Genomic DNA, 13,050 nt, shown 5'->3' on the forward strand with positions numbered 1-13,050 from the left:
CCTACCTAAACACACTGTTCAGCCTCTCCACAGACTATGTGCCCATAGAATGGCACACATCAATGGTTATTCTACTCCACAAAGGAGGCGCCACAACTGACCCTGGTAACTATTGCCCCATACGCCTGACTAGCCTGGTCTGCAAGGCTATGGAGTGCATCATCATGGAACTCATTAACAAAGACATTGGGAACCTCCAAACACTTGACCTGACTCAGTTTGGCTTTGTTAAGGGCAGATCATGCCTACTAAACCTGGTTGACTTCTTCGAGACAGTCACCAAGGCCATAGACAAGGGAAAGTTTGTTCACACAGCCTACCTTGACCTCGCCAAGTCTTTCAACACTATTCCCCACTCGGGTATTACAGGAAAAACTCACCAGCCTGAACATAAACCCCTACGTCATGAGATGGGTTGCCAACTGGCTTACAGACAGAACTCACACTGTAAGAATAGCAGACTCCAGGTCCGATTCTAAACCAGTCACAAGTGGTGTTCCACAAGGCTCGGTCCTGAGACCCCTACTGTTCGGCATATACTTCTCAGAAGTACAGGCAAATACAGGAAGACTATGGCTAACTAAGTTTGCCGATGACTGCAAACTGGGAGCCATAATTGACTTTCCGACTGACATGGACATTCTCCAAAAGGGCCTTACTGAGACGGACACCTGATGTCAAAGTCATGGCCTCAAGCTTAATGCCAAAAAAATGCATAGTCATCCCATTTGGGAAAAACAAAACACCAATGAATTACCACATAGGTGGCAGCCCCTTAATACAGAAGAGATAATAAGAGATCTGGGGACCCAAGTAGATAGTAATCTCTCCTTTGACAATCATATTGGCAATGTAGTTAGGAAATCCTTCTATGTGGCCCATCTAATTACTAAAGGGTTTGCATCTAGAAATAAAGAGGTTATAATGCCCCTCTACTCGTCACTCATCAGACCCATCATAGAGTACAATGCCCCATTTGGGATGTACCTCACAAGACACTTCCAAGAGCTGGAGAGACCACAAAAGTACCTCACCAAGAGGATTACTGGCCTCAAACATATGTCCTATGCAGCCGACTGAAAAAACTCCAGCTGTACTCAGTGGCATATCGCTTACTCAGAGGTGATCTCTGCCTGACTTACAAAGCCATGTCCAACTCAGAATTAATAGACATGCTCCACCTAAAGAAATCCAAGTCACTGCGAGCCATGCACTCTAATGAGCTAAACCTCACCACAACAATAAATAGAACATGTTGGAGGGATAGATTCCTGTCACAGACACTCCCCATACTTTGGAACAAAATTCCAAACTACATTAGGCAGAACCCCTCACTAACACTCTTCAAGAGAAACCTTGATGAGTGGATGGGTAACAGAAAATACACCCCTGGGATCACTTCATTGGCTCTGCTTGTCAGAGGATCAGTTAATTAATCAATGTGGCGGCGAAAGCCGACACACTCTGGCTAGGCTTAGAAATGCCCTCGGGCAGATAGCCTAGTACCTACCTATGAACCTGACAATAGCTGTTATCAATCTGCAATGTTAATCTGTCATGATTTTCCCACAGTTTGCCAGACAACCGCACTTTATAACAGATGGAAAGAAATGATGTGTCAAACATCAGGACAATCTACAGACATATGCAGAGGTCACAGGTATTGCCACCATCTGTAGCACCCTGCAGATTGCAGTCCATGTTTGGCAAGGTGTGACCTGTGACAACTGAAGCAGTAAGGAGGTCCCAAGAGTGTAGAACAACAAAAATGTCATATGGTCCTGCACTGATTGCATAGAGCAGTTATTACACAGCAGAAGCACCTCAGTGTTATGATCAATAGTGTAAGCTAAGGCAATGTCACACAAATAAGGTGTCATAGTAGCAAAGCAGAGGAAGTTCTGTGTGTTGCACTTGCCGTGGCCATGGTATGTCTTGTCTAATGTCACTTTACTACAGGTCGCGTCCCACATTCCACATTTGATAATGTCACAAAGCCATTCATTGTCACTTATGTGTGTGCAATATGTATACATGCGAAGGCCTGTGACTACCCGATTTCCCCAATAACCCACAAGTATATAGGCATGAATGCTAAGTGGCTCCACCCACATATGTAGGTACAGCCTAAGGCTGTGTAAACTGTAAATATTTTTTCACTCTGTCATTGAACCACAAACTGCTGTTAACACACTGCGATGAGCCATACACTGGGTATGGAATGCTCTCAAAGTCCTAGCCTCAAGCTGTATGCAGACAACAGTGTCAGGATGCCTTACAACAAGTACATGTCTCCACGATGTCCGACATCAGCGCCAATGCCATAAACACACAGACTGCGATGACAGGCCTGTGTTCCCAGGATGGCAACATAGTTACATTCAGGAACCAAGTATGGGCAGTCATCAGGAATTGTTTGCATGTGATTCACCACATAGGTGAAGGGACTGCATCCAGCCAAAAGGTGGACTTTACCTCTGAATAGTCCTCAGTCGGTAAAACAATACATTAGCAGCGTGGCCAGTCTGCTATGCACCTATGCAGACATCTGCTGAATCTGTAAAGTCTCTGTTAACTCCCACTAAGGTCAACCATGTCCCTCAACATACACACATGTGGCATTGGTATAGGATAATATGTGCATTTATGACAATGTACAGTACAAGCTGTGATACTACCCACATCACTGACCTTCATAATAGATGTGCACTTGTGTACATTACAAAACCCCACCCACAAATGCAGTTTCACCTGACATATGCATCCAGGTATGCAAAGGCTGCCACTATGAATGCTACAGTATTGATATGATGACCACTGGGGGCTTACATGTACTCTCCTTGGCTGTTAACACTGTGCCACCAACCTCCACAACAAATGTGGGGATGTGTGCATGGGAGGCGGTGGCTCCACCAATGTTGACGAGGAACTCCTCTGTTGGTGTCAGTGATGCTTCTGCAACAGGCCTTCCACCAGTGCCAGCATGGTCCCTGGGCACAGCTGCAGCCCATTGCTGTGCATTGTGCATTAAGCCTGTGGCATGGTGTTGGACCTGTTCATAGCCCCTGCCATGGTGTCCAATGTTGTTGATGGTCTCCACTAGTTCTGCCCATGGGGCAGTTTGTTGCTGGATGTGCTGCTGGCTTCTCCCCAACAGTACCCTGTGATGTAGTCTCAGGGACTCCAAGATTGCTGCAGTCTTGTCCGCTGTGTATGGTGGGTGACATCTATGATACATCCCACCTGGAAGACATGAGCAGGTGAACACATCACAGGACCGCATACATTGGCTACCATCATGTACAGACCATACACATCCACATTTGCTAGCACTATCCACCACTAATACCTGCATTATACCGCTGCCATCTATCAGTACAGTATGTGTCTGAGTATTGTGAACATACCACCATTACAGCATGTGTTGCTCCCCTTATCCTGATGTGTCATGTTCCTACCACTGTGGACCATTAATGTGCATAATCCACCATTCATAATTCACATCACACAGCACATTCAGCAGCTGGGAACATCACAGAGGTTCCCCACCAGGGAATACCAGGCCATCAAACATCTACCAAAAACCTATAGGCTATAAGACAAACCCACTACCCAGTGTCGTACATACTCCTCAGGAATGACCTCACTGTGGCGTGCAAGGAAATCACAGTCCCCACATTGCTGGGACTGCTGGCTGCATGAGTGCAGGTCATGCTCCACTGTGTTAACACACTCACAAACAGACACACACCCTCAACCTGGTAAGTTACCTGGACTGTCCTTGTTGGCAGCTTACATGTGTGTCACACACAATCACCCTGCAGTGGAATGGGGACAATGTCCACGTCAGGCAGGGTAGCTACCAACACATTTGCCAGTGTAACCTAGTGAAATGGATGGTTAACAGCACATACACCCTTGGGATACCACCTGTGTCCCTGCTGGATGGGGTAATCAGCTGCTGCCTTGCATACACATGTGCTAACTTGTGGCCTAGGCATATGGCTGCTCATGGCTCATAGCCTAGTAACCTGAGATGGTAGCAAGACTACCAGAAATGGCCTGACTGCTGTGACAGACTGTGTTGTTATGTGTCCACACACATCAGTGCCATTGACTGCTGGGTGCCCTCTAAGGACAACTTTACAGTGCCAGGTCATCCAGCCTACATCTGGCACATAGGTGAGTGGTACTACAGGTGCATGTGGACATTCCAGGAACATCTGAGGTACACAATAAGAGACAGCGGTGCATACATGGTGTACAGTGACTTACTCATAGGTGTCTGACATCTGCAGTACCAGATGTCATTATTTTCTGACTGCAGTCCTTCATGATTTGCCCCTAATTTGCCAGAAAAACAAACTTTTAAGGAAAACATGGGCAAAATTGTGAGGCAAATGTCAGGACATTCTGCAAAACCCTGTACAGTTTAGAGGTATGCTGCAGACATAGCCATCAGGGATCACTGTATGTGCTGGACAGCAGACTAACATGCAACATGACAGTCCCAGAAGTATTGTTGAGAGCTACTGTTTAAATTCCTATTTCCCATGACTGCATCCCCCATCTGCATTCTATTACATACTTGCTTGTTTAACATACCTGGTATAGTGCTGTACCCCTTTTTCACAATAAATCCAGAAAAAGTGTTGTGACTAGTCACAGTCTGTCTTCTTGAAAAAAGTATCAGACCTGTTCAGCATAGGTGTCAGCTTGCCTTTTGTAGGTAATGCTCATGAAGAGGTAATGGCTTGTGCACCAGTCTATTGCTCCAAATTGCTAATTGCATCCAGAACAGCTGGGCTGCATTCTATTAGCCAATGTCATGGCAACACAGTGCTATAATTAAAGCCTTCATGTGGCCCTTGCCCCTTCTCCTGGCCTGTGAGGGGGACATTATGGAGGTATTGGATCTACAACATCAAAGAGGGTAGGTGGAAATACTGTTCACTATTTACAGTGATGCGTTGTGTCCACAGTTTTCCATGCTATGTCTGCATACTTCTTAGCACAGGAAATGTGGACACAGCACAACAAAATGTGTGGACAGAGGTTCACAAATAGGGAGGGATTACAAATATTGGTGTCATAACCTTAGAAAATTGCTAGAGTAACAATGTTTGTTTTGACATTCAGTTTCTGAGAGATTTGAAGTCTGACACTCAAATGTGTATTACTACTTAGTGACCTCCATCCTGATATCATCCTAGTGATTTAGCAGAATATCACAACTTTTATGAGGAGCAAGCCATAAATATGAGCCATAACCCTGGATATTCTGTGGAAATTGGTACAGTCACATGTGACACTTGCATCATTTATTGTTCAGCGTACTGGTTCTGTGTCTGTGTCACAGGCCCAAGTATGCAGTGATTTTGGCCACTATGTCAGAGTACTGTGTGACTGGTTATCAGGATGTGTTCACATAACTCAGTTGCTGAACTCAAGAGGTCAGTTGGCCTACTGGTATGTTGCCATGACTGCAGTTTAAATGGTTCTGTGTTCATAATTTAGCACTGATGTTTTTGCCCTAAGGGTGTATCCCTGTACTGCGTGATAACTTTACAAATACATCAAAATACCAAAAACTGTACATTTTTTCACAGAATGTCTGGAGTTTGTGCTCATATTTTTGGTCTGTTCCTCAGAACATTTGCTGTTTTCTGGCAGATAACTGGGATAATCTGAGGTCTGATGGCATTAAATAATGACAGAGGTTTGAGTTACACACTTCAAATCCTTCAAAAAATGTATGTTAAAACAAACCATGTCATTTTAGCAAATTTCTTATATGTATAACTGCACTGTGTAAAATATGTATCTATTGTTGGGCCTCTGTCCCCCATTTTGTCAGTGTTCATCCAGTGTCTTGCACTAAGAGATTGAGAGGTATGTGCATTAATAGATTCTCCGAGCTAATTTGGCATAGTGGCACATTGCTCTGACTCTAGTGTAGAAGGTCCTGGATTGAAGAGTTGGCAGTGATATCTGTTTTCCCTACTGCTAAATGACTGTAATGCATCATATATTTGAAAAAGCATCACACATTATTACAGCTCATATGGCGTAGTGGTATGTCACTTTGACCCTAGTACACAGGGTCCTGGGTTTGCAACTTGGTAGTGCTATGTTTTTTTTTCCCTAATTTTAAATGACTGTAATGCATGATATGTTTGAAAAAGCATTACAAATTCCCACAGCTTATATGGTATAGTGGTACATTGCTTTGACTGTAGTGCACAGGGTCCTGGGTTCTGAGTAATTAAAGCAGTTTTAAGTGGGTTTATGTGATGCCAAGAGGCCTTAGTCTTGCTTGGCTCGGTTTAGCATTGCTTAAACCTGCAGTTATTCAATAAAAAGAAAAGAAAAAAGGTGATAAGAAAGTGGTAAAATGGGGGCAAGCAGGGAGAAAAACAATGTGAAAGGCAGTTAAGGATGTGCAGGACTGGTGTAGGAAAGGACCATAGCTCTCCATTTCTTCTGCAGCAACAGTTGTGCATTATGTGGACAATTTGGAATTTAGAGTCTCACACCACAAAGGGAGGGGTGTGGGTGACATATATTGCTTGAGTAATTCAGAGCTAAATTGATTGACGTCAGTGTACTTGGGGGCGAAATGGAAAGCTATGTATGGGACGTGTTTTTTGGGGGGACAGATGCCCCTTTTTTAAGGTGAGAGTGGGATGTTGGGGAAAGGTTGTAGGTACTTTTGGGGTGGTAAGTTAGGTAGGAGAGGTTGCTTTTGCAGACAGACAAGACAGCAGAAAGGGGCGGTGTACGAAACATGAGGGGGCTAAACATCTTGGACGGGGAGGGTGGTTGGGAATAGAAGCCCCATGAGCCCCCAAATGGAAACAGTGGGACTGAGGTCTCCACCCATGGGCAGTCACCACTGTCCCTTCATGGCCTCAAAGATGGCTGTGCTGGGGGCTGGACAACAGTGGCAAATTGACCCACAAGGTGCATCATTCTGCCCTTGATCTGGCTCAGGTATCCATCCAACTCTGTCTGGATGACCCTGCATACCATACCATGGAACCTTCTGCAGGTGACGGGTTCCTCTCCTTGCACACACCCAGGAGGGGATGGGCCCCATCCCCTTTGGCAGTTCCATCCAAGGGTGGTGCAGGACCAGTGGAGGTGGCAGCTCTGAGTTGGGTCCCAGATGAGGCAGGACAGGTGGATCCACTGGGATCTGCCTTCTCAAATGTGCTATGGTGTATGGTGTTGTTAATTTCAAAATGTATTGGTTAGTCATGAACAAAACATTTCAAGATTGGTTATAACAGCATGTGTGGGTGTTCCAATTAACCCAGAACAATAGAAGTGAAACAACTGCATAGCAAACACAACACATGCATAAATGGAATAACAGTCAGCATTGTAACAGCATGCCAGTTACATTTACGGCAACAGGCCACCAACAATGGTATTTGAACAAGGTACGTTAATATGCAACCAATTAGATATATGAACAATAATAGAACACAAGTCCCAACATTAGATTTTGAGAACAACATAGCTGCAGTAAATGAAAAATAGTTATAGATGATGCAGCTAAGGGGTGGGGGAGAGAAAAAACATCCATTAATAACTATATAGGCTTCTATTTTTCACAACAGTACTGCTCAATACTCTACATGTCTGCCCTCACTTTACATCTACCCATGGCCCATAGCATCTGTAGCACATACAAAACTATTAAACTGTCAACCTGGATTGGTATGGGGCAAACTGTGACAACTCTTGGTACGTGACTAGATGGGACTCGTACATGTCAGGGTTACATATATAATGAAGAAGGTGTGCCCAATAGGCAGCAGTGACCACTAGCTGTGATAGCGTAACACTTGAGAGACAAGTACCGGGAAGAGTGCATGATGTACATATCCTATTCTGCTGTCATTTGCAGGCATGGGAGTTGGACAGTGGAACAGTTGCACATGGTTTATTAATATACCCTTCATACAGCTATTACAAACATTTCTCTACCTGTACGACCTGTAAAAAACATATTTGTTAACACTATCTGACTGCTTCTACAAATATTCAAGATTACTTGAGTGTAAATATTCACACATCGTAGTACCACTTCCTGAATTCAAACTGTGGTCTGGGTGTGCAAAAATGAATGGCAGAGCTATTTCTCATCACACTGGGCTATTTGGGAACTGCTGTCATTTGCTTGACTGAATTCTGCCTAATACTTTCTTGAGTAGACAGTCTGACCTTGTAATCTAAGTGTAGCAGCACCAAAGACTGAGGTAACAGTTGAACATACATGCCTGTGATCCATGCATGACAGATAGTGTACTGTGCATTAATCCTTTGAAATAATAAAATCCAGAATGCAAAGTTTAACCCAAGGCAATGCTGCAGGGGACACACTATAATAGATTACACATTACTATTCAAGGTTCAGATCTTAGTGCAGGACATATTTATATCATGTTTTACAACTCCACAATCTACAGTTTTGCATAACAACTGGTTATCAGAAAAACCTCAGTCAATACATGCTGTCAAAGCCATCTTTGCTGTGAAGCACCTGCACACATTCTATTTCTTCAACAACATACCAGATTAAACACAACAGTTTGTGGTATAAATTTTTGAGTAACATGACACAGTGATTTTTTAAAGTTTAGATTCTACATTCAGTAGTACTGCATATCCTGTAGATCAATATTGGTCTGACAAACTTTATGTATTCAGTACACTCAGAACGCACTATACCTACTGGCAGTAAACAATGTACTCCTTCTTATTTATTGCACTATATACTGCAAGATAGATCTGTACTCACCACACTCGCAGTACAGCCTTGCCAGTCTGTCCACATGGGCCTCCACATTGCTAGCTCTTACCCCTGCAGCTTTCGTGAAAAAAAATAACCATTATGCATACCTGTCTATCACATACTCATGCTAGAATTTGGTACAGATATGGGTGAAATATTTACAAACTACTGGGCATTTCTGTCTCAAGCATCTTGGATCCATTGGGCCAAGACCACCCCCTTCCTCCACTTTAGGTCAGCATAGTGATGTTGTACCTGCTCATCAGTTCGGTGTATTCCAGTGGCATTGGTGGCATCACATGCCAGATGGTCCCAGGCCTAACGTTTGTATTGGGAGCCCTGGTACTAGCCCTGCAGCAGTTAGTTATCATGGTGTTGCACAAGGAGCTCAGCCATGACCCTGGACTCCAAAATGCTCCAGCATTGCACTCGAAAGCGTGCTCCCTCTCCAACTCCAGACATAGCTCCTGCAGTGATCAAACTACAACAGATTATGTCTGTATTCCCACCTGTGGAGTTTAAATAAGGCCATATTCCTGCCCTTTGCTGTCATTGGACTGTTTTTGAAAATGATAAGCAGAGCTCAGCTGTGCTTAAACTTGCTAAGCTGAGTTAAGCAGTGCTTAAAGGGGCAGATGCTGAGAAGTGTTTAGCAGTGCATAAATCCGCTTAGTTGGCTGAATGCTGCTTACAATTATACTTCTTAGCAATGCTCAAACCGTGTAAGCAGAGCTATGCACTGCTAAGCATTGCTCAGTTTTCATTTCAAGAAAATTAACAAATTCCACATTTAGTCCTTACTGACATATTATTAAGTGTGTATATATATATATATATATATATATATATATATATATATATATATATATATATATATATTACTTTACATGATGGCTTTATTGCTTTTATTGCATTACTTTGGGGTATGACTGTACTGTCTGGGACAGTTGCATTTACATGGGGGTGTTTCACATCATATATCCAGTGACACTATTTTATTATATCTCCCAAACTTATGCATTTCACTATGTTATCTGTTCCTGTAACTTTAATGTATTAGACACTTGTGTGTAACTGTGGTTTTTATACTTGGATCTCCACTGCAAATAGACTTCAAGTCAAGCTGGACCACCACAGTTAACATATCTCAATGTATACAAAACAAATAAAAATATTTACAACATTCCCCTATCACATGTAGAAAGCTGAATAGTCAGGGTTTGAACTTTGCACCCAATATACAAGTTCTGGTGCCCTAACCATTCAACCTGTGATGATCCATTTTTAAACTGCTCTCTATACCTCTTTATTTTTGTTTAAGCATTGCTGAGCACTGCACCATGCTGTGCAAACCCACTCAGCTATGCTTAAACTTGACCTTTTTGATAAACATTAAAAGCATCCAGTTTCTATTTTTAGATATCTGGCATGTGTTCCTTGCAAATGTCAATAACTACATCTGTAAATAAAATTAACATTAATATATAAATGCTTTCCAATGTAAAAGCTGAATGGCCTGTCTTGGTATTCAAACCGTGCCCCCACTGCACGCAAAGCCAAAATTGTAACTACTAAGCTAATTCAGCATTCAGACTTGTAGCTATACATTTCTATATAGCTCTTCACACACATTTAAGCACTGCTGAACAATGCGCCGCGGTAAGCCAAGCCAATCAGCTACCCTTAAACTTCACATATAAATGAAAAACAAAATTCATACAACCATTTTAAATTGATAATCTCAATATATAACTATCAGCATGTCAGTTGCAGGCCACATACTCTTCATGACAATCCATGGTAATGTAAAATGTCAGTCTATCAACTTTCTAAGCTTGTAAGAGCAATATTTAAAAAGTGCTCCTATTTTTTGGTCATTTCTCCTGCTTCTATTTAATGGCTTTGCCTAGATTTCTTGCTCAAAGAGGTTGAGGTGTGTGTCCAAGGACACACTTTTTACTGTGATGTGCCAAATACCACTTTGACAATGCAGGGGGTGTGTTATAGTTCCTGTCACACACCCCCTACAATGCATTGCATTGTATTAATTTGCTTTCATTGTCCGTGGACACTGAAAGCATTTAAAAAGTGCCGTATGGCACTTTGACAGTGCAGGGAGTGTGTTAAGGATCTGCGAGCACTACTGCAACATGCCCCCTGCACTCATTCAGTGTTCATGTCCACAGATCCATCTCAGTAGCACACCTTCATTAATATGAGAGGCTCGCTGCTGAGAAGGGGATGCAGACGTGAACACCATTCACTCCATGTAGGAATAACACTATTCCTAACAAATAAAAAGAGCACTGGATACACTCAGATTCTTTTATTAAAAATTGCAAGTTAAAACCTCTCTTCAGAGATAAAACTTTCGCCACAAGGCTTCCTCGGGTGAATACATCTTAGCAATGGCAGTCAGCAGTTAAATAATCATTAAAGTCCCATAACACAATTTCAAACAAATTGATGTAATTCCCTTAGGTGAGGTTTTAAAGTGAAACAGTCATTTAGTCCTGGTGGTAAATGAGGCTTCATATGCAAGATCGATTTCATTTCCTCACTTTCTGCTAACATTTATACATCTCCACCTCTAAGTGGTTTGTAAATAACTTTCAATATCAAAAATTTAAACACAGTTTGTTCACCTCTATCTAAAATGTGTTTACTTAATGCATTTGTCAATAATTTACATGTTATATTGCTAAGGTTATTAGCTATATGCTCTTTGAACCTTCTATTGGTCATTCCCACATAATAGCTTTCACATAATTCACATTTAGCCATATAAACTAAGTTAACTAGTATTGCAGTTTCCATAAGCTTGTAATATAAATTCCATTTTTGTGACAGGATGTGTTATTGATCACTCGTATATAAATGTTTACAATAAACACAATTATTACATTTAAAAGTACCCTGCTTACATCCACTTCCTATACAAAATCTCTTTGGCTGCTCCTTGTAGCACAATGTCTGCTTCAACGTACAATCGTGTTTGTAACCAAACACGGGACCTTCTGCTACTAAATCTTGCAGCCCTTGAACATCTCTTAGAATTTCCCATTCTTTATAATAATATTTTTTTATTTCTGTTGTATTTCTATTGTAAGTGAAAATACATCTTGTTTTATTTGATCTAATTTGTGCTCTATCCTTTCCTTGATGACCCCTACTAAAGTATGGAACTATATCTTGCTCTTACTGTTGGTGTTTAACCTCTTGTAAGGCTTTATTCACTGCTCTCTCTGAGTAACCTCTCATGAGAAAGTCCTGACCCATATTTATTAGCTGACTCTCTGATTTATCTAATTGTGTGTTCAGCCTTACTACCCCTTGTATTTGGTTCAAAACTATGTTATCAAACATAAAAGGAGGGTGCATACTATTGCAATGTAAATAATTATTACATTTCAACACTTTTCTATACATTTGTGTGTATTTCCCCTTCCCTATTTAACAACATAACATCCACAAATGCTATCTGCTCAGAAGATCATTCATGCTTGAATTTTAAAAAAGGTGTGCTCTCACTGGCATACATCAAAAATCCATGAAACTCTTCTACACTCCCTTCCCAAATTAAAAAAGGTCATTCACAAAACGCTTGTAAAACGTAATAAAATCTCTATATCCATTTGTTGTGGAGAGAACATATTTTTCCTCCCATATATACATAATGATGTTTGCATAAGTATTAGCTACGCTTGTACCCATCACTATGCCCTCTTGTTGATAGTATAGTTTTATATCAAATAAAAAGACATTATTACTAAAGACTAGTCTTAACATTTCACAAAGCAGATTCATTTTCTGCATCTCATAACCTGAATATTTTGCTAAGAATGTCTTGGTGCTAGCTATCCATTCATCATGTGGTATGGAAGTAAAAAGTGAATCAGCATCCATAGTAATAAGGTGCCACCTGTCATTTAAATGACCCCCTGACCAAGTGTAAAACTGCTCCAAGAAGCTAGCTGTAACTTTCAAAATGGTAGACATTGCTGTTCTAGATATTTGGACATAGGTTCTGTCAGCCACCCTCTTGAAGACATTATAGGCCTCATGGGGGGGGGGGGGGTCACATACACTCTTATATAGTTTTGTTATGGCATAAATAAATGGCAGTTTCGAGTTTTCAACAAACAGATAGTTGAACAAATCAACTGTATTGAGAGCAGTGTCATGCATTTTACATAACCTGCTATTAAATTCTAAACATAAACCATTTACTTCATTCTTTGTGATGG

This window comes from Protopterus annectens, chromosome 5.part0 (genome assembly GCF_019279795.1).
Source record: "Protopterus annectens isolate FY-2018-M chromosome 5.part0, PAN1.0, whole genome shotgun sequence".
NCBI classification, from domain to species: Eukaryota; Metazoa; Chordata; order Ceratodontiformes; family Protopteridae; genus Protopterus; species Protopterus annectens.